This window comes from Pleurodeles waltl, chromosome 11 (genome assembly GCF_031143425.1).
Source record: "Pleurodeles waltl isolate 20211129_DDA chromosome 11, aPleWal1.hap1.20221129, whole genome shotgun sequence".
Lineage (NCBI taxonomy): Eukaryota > Metazoa > Chordata > Amphibia > Caudata > Salamandridae > Pleurodeles > Pleurodeles waltl.
In genome coordinates this window covers 877,259,212-877,267,551 of record NC_090450.1, presented here as the reverse complement: position 1 = coordinate 877,267,551, position 8,340 = coordinate 877,259,212, and positions in this window count along the sequence as shown.

Sequence of the window (8,340 nt, the reverse complement as noted above, 5' to 3'; positions counted from 1 at the left end):
CCTTCTTGTGTAATAGCTAAAGTAACCTCACAGCACCCTCCCTCCCCCTTATCGGTTCAAAGTGTAGAGGTCCCTACCAAAGCCTAAAACAAAACTGCCATTTCTATATCTATAACCTTAAAATCAAGTCCAAAATGTATACAATGAAATGTGTCTATATTGACAAGCAAACAAATCAAAATGGGGGCCAAATTAAAACTAGTCTATTTAAAATTTAAGAACACATCAATTAAAAATAGGGCCAAATGTCAGCTGTTCAACAATAATCATGGTCCTTTAGAAAATTGCCAATTTCATAAATTTTAATAGAATCCAGGAAAGACCCCACTTCAGCAGATGTTAATGTAATCAATTCATTGACAAGGACGGCGAGAGAGCACTCATACTCCATTGCTTCAGCACCAGCTGAGGCGGCAGCATCCTGTGCAGTGCTAGGTGTTGTAGCACCAAGAGCCATTTTATCCTCATAGGGTGACTCATAGGAGGCTTCCCGCAACAAACGCAATCTCAATGTGCATGTCTGGTAATGAGCCCTCAGCAAGAACATCAGCAGATCAGCAACCAAAGAATGTACACGCTGCGTAGCAAGACATACTTTCGGTGCATACTCAAAAGGGCATCACAAGCAGTGAAGGATGGGCTGCAAACAGTTAAAAACCAGTGTGGATGACTGAGAGCAGTTCCACTCCAGCTCTTCCAGGAGTGGTGCTCTAAAGTACTGCATCAGGCGTTCACGACACAATTGGGCTGGTGGAAGCACCATCAGTCCTCCTTGTTGAGAAGGGGCAGCCATTGCGAAGAAAGAATATCAACAGCAGAATGTAGCCTATTAATGACAAAGTAATAGGGAATCCGCTGTAAACACTTGAGAAAATAGAGTGTATGGCTGAAGGTATGACACTAAATATAGAGGAAAGGGTGCTGACAAAACCGGAACCAAGAGCCTTAAAAAAATGTACAATCCCAGCAGTGTTTAAAGCGTTAAAAATGTGCCCAATTAATTCACCGAAGTGTCTTGGAAAGTTAGTATTTAAGACGGACTGTATCTCTGCAGATGACCTCGCCACTTGGAGAGCATACGTCTTGCAGCCAGATGTAAGCACCACATGTTTTGAAACAAAAGATTCTTTCTCAAAATTTACGTTTGAATTATCAATATGAGGCCATATCTCTGCTACTTTCATCTGTTGTGTTGGAGGAAAAAGCACATTAACGCAACAGGTAACAATTTGGGAGACCGAAACGACGTGGGCAATTCTGGCTCACATTCCACAACAGTTCTCTTTGTTCAGAACCACATATCTCTCATTTGAGAGCACCTTGAACACTGGGGGGAATTAAAGGGACAGAAACTCCCCTCAGATAACAGGCTAAATTTGCTACTGAAGCATTGCATGTTCTGTGCAAGGACAGCTGTTCACAAATCATCGAATGGCTCACAGAAGTCTCACACTCACTTCCACTAAGAAAGACCTCTTTCATGCCATTGAAACATTTGTACGAGAAGGGTATCGCCCACACCTCATAAATGTAACTATCTCCTTGCCTTTCATATCTGCCTACAGGAAAGTGCTTCAAGCACAAGATGAATTGAGGTGTGGAAATAGGCAGATTAATATTCCCATGAATTAACCAGACAGCAGATGGTATTTCCGCCACAGTAAAAGGCAACTTTTCGATGTTAAGCATTACATAAGTCGCTTCTTTCTTAGCCATTGTTTGTTGTTGTCGTGTTAAATTAAATGCAGCAAATAGGTCTTTTGAGCTAACATATTGCCATGGTACGCGACCACATTTTAGGACTGGTAACATCCAGCCTAACTGCATAATAGACCTTAGTTGGCTTTTTCCATGCTGTAAAGGTGATATGCCGTTTTTTATAATGTCGATATCAGAAGAAATTATGTTGTTGAGGGTGTATATGCGGTTGGATAAGGTGTTCATTCCATTATCTACAACAGCTAATTCTTTCTGTAAATGTTCCTGATCTATTTGTCTTAACCGGGCTACGACTTCTATTTGGGAAAGTTTCAAAATGTCATTATAAATTGCATATAAGAAGCGCTTTTTTTGTGTTTTTTTGGGGCCCAAAAGGAAATATTGTAAGTCTGTATCTTCTGATAGTAGACTGAAGTATTCCTTTACGGCTGCTAGTGTGGAAGATTTCAGCCACTGTTGGCATAATTTTCCTCCGCTATATGTGGGGACGATATCAGAGTGTTGGGATGATATATAACCAGGGTCGGTTGGCTCGCTTTAAGACCCCAAACATACAAAACGTGGATTACAACCATTTGTGTCCGTTGGCCACAATAACCACCCATCAGGACCCTAATGTTTAGCGTTAATTGTTCCTTTCTGGACCCACCCATCGAGCTGTTCTTCAGTGACATTTATTATTTTCTGCCAATTATTAAATTTAGTTGGTGTGGGAATGCTGGGCACATTCACTTCCTTAATGTTTGCCAGCCTAGACAACTAGTTTGCTGTGTAGTTCTGTTTAAAAAATATATATAACTTGCAACAGAATAAGGCATGCTCTAATCAAGGCTTCCCTTCCCTGTTTTTGCCAATCTTTGGTTCCCCAAATACTTTTTAAGTCAATTGACTTCAACCAATATTCATAGCCTTCTAACGCCAACTGGGAAACAAAGAAATCAGAATAAATCAGTCTGTTACCTGTTAACAAAACATTTTGCAGTTTCATGTGGGGTAGTTCAAATAATAAGATTCAGCATTCTTTACACTGTGCCGGTAAAGTATGCAAATGTTTCCATTTATGTTTTAGAACTCGCCACTGGTGGGGTTGGACACTGTTCCCATTGTGTATAATTGTAAATAGTTCTCAGGGTGCTAGCGCTATGCATGAAATGATGTCCATAATGATTATAATAGAACATATCGCTATAATTAGCAGTTGTTTGATAAACATCTTCACTTTCAAAAACAGTATAATATTCAAGCTCAGAAAGCATAGAATCAACTGTTTTTACATCCCAATCATCTGAAACTGTTCCCGGTGTTATAATTTAATTAATTGAAACTTTAAACACATATTGTATTTTAAGGATCTCCGTTGGCCCAAAGACATCAAAGGATACTTTATCCCAAACAATCCCATCAGGAATCAGACTAGCTGAAATGTTCACTAGGAACAAGTCTTTCCAGACCTTTTCTGAACACAAATGTGGATTTAGGACCTCATCCACCAGTTCAGCAGCAGAGTGTTCAGGATGATAATGACCATGTTTCAGCAAAAAGAAAATGATGACAAAAACTACACAGAGAAGAAAGGCGCATGCTCAGTTAATAGGACCCATAGATAGTCCCATGGACAAATCAGATAGTTAGTTTTTAGGTAAGTGAACAGCTTACGTGCTCTTGATACGGGTACTGTAGAAGAGTCACTGAAAGAATCATTGATGTCAGCAAAAAATCGAGAAGCAGTTTGTGCAAATACTGGAGGTGATGTTGGAAAAGTCGAACTGACAGATGTGTCCCTTAGTGGTTTGTAGTAATCTACTCCATCCGTTTGTGTTGAACTTGAGTAACAGTGTTCAGAAGTGTGGACGTTGCTTGTTGCAGAAGTTACTGGTACTGATCAAAGATCATTTTCCACCCTCCCTGAGCTCAGGAAAGTGTCAGCATTGTTGGTTAAAACTTGTAGAAGTACATCCTGGTTGGTTGTGAGAGGGGTTGGGGAACTACCCAGGAGTCCTATAGTTCTGCTATGTAGGATCGGCCACATGGTGGAACTTGACATTGGCAATAGAAACAAAGATTTTCTTTAGAACCAGGCAGCGATGGTAAGATGACAGTTCTGGTACTGTGTATTCCCAGAACTGGAACTGGTGTTCGATATGAAGTGCTGAATTCTTTTTTCACAGCATTTTTTTTTTCACACCAGATCCCCAACTTTTGGAATCCAGCCAGTTGTTGTTATTGGTTCATTCCTTATCCCCAGTGTGGTGGCACATGTAGATGAGTTTTCATCACAGAACTGCTGTAATTCCTGCAAGACAGTGACACTTTCAGTATGATAGAGACTTCTAGCTGCAGGTTTCTTACCTTTTGAATTCCCTGGCATCAGCTTAGAATCTGGAGCTTATGCAGAGCAGTATTCTTTCACGCGCCATTGGATGGCGTGGTTTGGATACGCATGGCGTAGTTGGAGCCATCTGTGCATATAAAGGCACCACCCAGGCGCGCATATGTCTGTTCTTTTCCTTCTGTGCCGGTTAAAGCTCAGATTCGGAATTGAGCTACCCTCTGACCTTTTTGATAGGCCTTTTTTTACTTTTTCGTCTGTGCAGCAAATGGCTTCAAGAAAGACTGGTTCAAGCCGTGCGGCTCTGGCCACTCTATTATTTCCGTGTCAGACCCCCCACCAGGTATGTCTCTGGTGCCTAGACCAAGACCACGACTCAAAGTCGTGTTCGGACTGCTGGGCCATGGCTCCGAAAGCTTTGAGGGAGCGGTCCTTGAAACTCATAGCGGCCCAACAGTCGACATCGACTGGTGTGACTCCTTGGAGGTCATGGTCCCGGTCGAGGAGGATGTTGCGGGACCACTCCAGGACCCTTATGTCTTCTTAATCCCATTTGAGGTCCTCCGGGCACTCGGGGAAGATGCACAAAAAGAAGTCGTCCAAGAGGACTTTGACTTCACCATGTCCGTCGACTGATGAGACGAATCTGGAATGCCAATGTTTCAGACATGGTTCCGCGGGTAACTGTTGCCAGGGCCGAATCCAAGCCCCCCCCCCCCCCCTTTCCGGGAGCCAAAGCGACCCCCGCTCAGCTCAAAGAGTTTTACGATGCCATGCCTTTCGTATATGAGCGGGCTGCCTCCACCGGAGCGCCTTTAGGCCCCGCGTGGTCAGCAGAGGCTCTATCAGGTTCCATACCAGCAGCTTTGGCCTCGGCGCCGATGGGGTCTCTTGCATCTGTTATCGGATCCCAAACAATGCCGATCCGCACAGTCGACCTCCTCTGGCGTTGCTCCCGATGGTGACACTCCCTGCGCCACCGCCACCCACCGGTGGTGCGAGACCCATTCTAATAACCGATGATCCAGGGCCGGAACTCCATCGCAGGACGCTTGTTCCGGCACCGACAGTGCCCACAGGTGCCAGATTATTGTCTGAGCATTGGGAATTGGAGGGGTCTCAAGACCCTCTAGAGTCCCAGTTAGAGCCTTTGGACTGGTATGAGGAGCTAGGAGAGACCCGTGGACTGGACACCTCACCAGATACTGACATGCTCAACTCCTACTGTAGCTATGGAGGAGGGTGCATCCTATGCAATGGTAGTGCGCAGGGCAGCTGAAGTCCTGGACCTTGAGCTTCCCTCTGTGCAGGTCAAGACTAACTTCTTGACAGAGGTGCTTCAGCTGGGGGCTTCGCCATCGGAACTGATGTTGCCCTTTAATGAGGCCCTCACTGATGTCCTTCTGGGGACATGGTCCAAATCCAGCAGAGGTGTGCTTGTAAACAGGACAATTGGCTGCCGCCATCGCCCAGCTCTGGGCGACCCTAGCTTCCTTATGCAACACCCCACCCCAAAGAACTTGGGGGTCCAGGCCTCCAATTCCCATGGCGCCTTCCTGTCTGCCACCAGATAGGGAATCCAAGAGGCTGGACCAATTTGGTAAGAAGATGTTTTCTTCCTCCAGCTTGGCGTTGAGGTCGGTAAACACCTCATGCCTATTGGGCTGTTTTTCCCATACACTATGTGATACAGTGGCTCAGGTGCTGCCTCAGGTCCTGGAGGTCATACGGGCTACTCTCTCACAGGCAGTTAAAGATGGGAGAGATGCAGCCAAGTTTACCATCAGGTGTGGTTTGGACACGAAGGACTCGCTGGGCAGGACGATTTTCTCAACAGTGGCCCTTCGATGCCACGCCTGACTACATACCTCTGGCTTTTTGGGGGATGTCCAGGCAAATGTTATGGACATGCCCTTTGATGGGACCTATGTTTTTGGGGGAAAGGCAGTCTCGTCAGTGGAGCGCTTCAATGACTCCCGGGCCACAGCCAAGTCCTTGAGCCTCTCTGTGACCCCTTGCCAACAATTTGTCTTGCCCCTTTTGAGGCTTTGCAACAGGCGGGGTACCACATCATCCACAGACCAGCCACCGTCCTCTGCCAGGTCAGCTTCCTGTGCGGGGGACAAGGTTGTGGTGCCTTCAGAGCTAGAGGGTCTGGCCAGAAGTCGTCCACCACCCAGCCCCCCACCTCCACAGCGTTCAAGCACTCCTAGTATGATTCTGCAAGACTATGTGCATCCAGTTGGAGGGAGGATTCTATTTAATCTCCCTCGCTGGTGGTCCATAAAATCGGACAAATGGGTCTTTCAGGTCATACAGAAGGGGATCCCTCCCCTTTCAGTTTTTCCCTCTCCCAATGCGTCCCTCAAAAGAATGGCTGATGGATGATCACATGGTTTTATTCCACGAGCAAGGTATGGCTCTCTTGGCCAAGGAAAGGAGCAACAGAAAGGGTCCTGATATCAGAAGTAGGCATTGGTTGTTATTCCCGCTACTTTCTTATATCCAAAAAGAACAAGGGCCTTCGCCCTATTCTGGATTTGCGGGAAATCAATCTCTTCCTCAAAATTAAGAAATTGAAAATGCCCCCTCTGGCTCAAGTCTTGTCTGCCCTAGACCAAAGACACTAGATTGGACTTTCAGGAGGCATATTTCCAGATCCCCATCCTGCCTGCCCACAAGCTCTACTTGCAGTTCAAGGTAGGCCGCAAGCACTTTTTTCCGTTTACTGTGATACCCTTCGACCTTACCTGTGCCCCTCAGGTGTTCACCCAGATGATGGCGTTGGTCGCAGCTCAACTGTGCGGGCTAGGGGTTTCAGTCTTTCTCTACCTCAACAACTGCTTGTTGAATGCTCTGTTGCTCCAGCCAGTCATCACCCACCTCATGCATTCGCCGGGGTTTACTATAAACATTCCGAAGTCACACCTGACTCCCTCTCAGATGCTCCCTTTCATTGGAGCTGTTCTGGACAGTGCACTTTCGGGCCTGTCCTCCCGAGCAGCGAGTCCAGGATATTCAGGTTATGATTCCGAGGTTTCGGCCTCTATCCTGGATTTTGGTGAGACAGACTCTGAGGCTACTGGGCCTTATGGCCTCCTGTATCCTGTTAGTAAAACATTCCAGTGGAATATGAGGGCTCTGCAGTGGGACCTGACGTTCCAATAGGCACAGCATCAGGGAAATCTCACCAACATGGGTCAGATCTCAGAGGGAACTGCAAAAGATCTGCAGTGGTGGTCAGTGAACCACGATTGGGTCAGAGGCAGATCTCTCTTCCCCAACCAGAGTTTACAGTAGTGACAGATGTGTCACATCTAGGATGGGGTGGCCATCTGGGAGAGGTGGAGATCAGAGGCCTGTTGTCTTCGGGGGAATCTGGACTTCATATCAACTTACTGGAGCTCAGACATTTCTTCCTGTTGTCAAAGGGAAGATAGTGCAGGTGTTCATGGATAACACCACCGCAGTGTGGCACTGCAACAAGCAGGGTGGTGTGGTATCGTGGACCCTTTGTCAAGAGGCCCTGTGTCTCTAGACATGGCTGGAACAGCATTGCATAACCCTGGTGGTTCAACACCTGCCAGGTGCTCTGAATGCCAGGGTGGACGAACTCCGTCATCGATGCCTAGCGGATCTGGAAGTGGCACAAGGACTCTTTCAGCAGTGGGGAGAGCCTTGGTCAGCAGTATTGCTTGTTGGAGTTTCCACAACGGTATTCACTCGGCTACGCTTTTCGTCATGAGTGGAGTTCAGGCCTTGTGTACACCTTTCCTCCCATACCACTTCTGCCCAGAGTTCTAAAGGAGATCAGGAACAACCGGGCCCAAGGAATCCTGATAGCTCCAGACTGGGCACGGAGAGTTTGGTATCTCGAGCATATGAAAATGAGCATCGATCCTCGAGTCAGACTGCCCCTTCCGGAAGATCTTCTGTTGCAGCAGCAGGTGAGGATTCTCCACCCGAACCTGTCAACTCTGCGCCTTCATGTGTGGAGATTAAGAGGTGGCAGTTGACAGCCTTCGTCCTTCCTCCCAATGTCTGTAAAGTTATTCTGGCAGCCAGGCGTCCCTCCACAAAGACGGTATACGCCTGCACTTGTAAACGCTTTGTATATTTTTATACAGATCTATTAATCCTCTTTCTGCTTCTCTTTCTGACATTCTTCTCTTTGTCTTCTCCCTTGCCCAGCATGGCTCTGCATTGAGCACTCTTAAAGGGTATCTTTCTGCCTTATCCGCGTACCTTCGGCTGCCCAATCAGCCTTCATTATTCAGATCACCTATTGTACA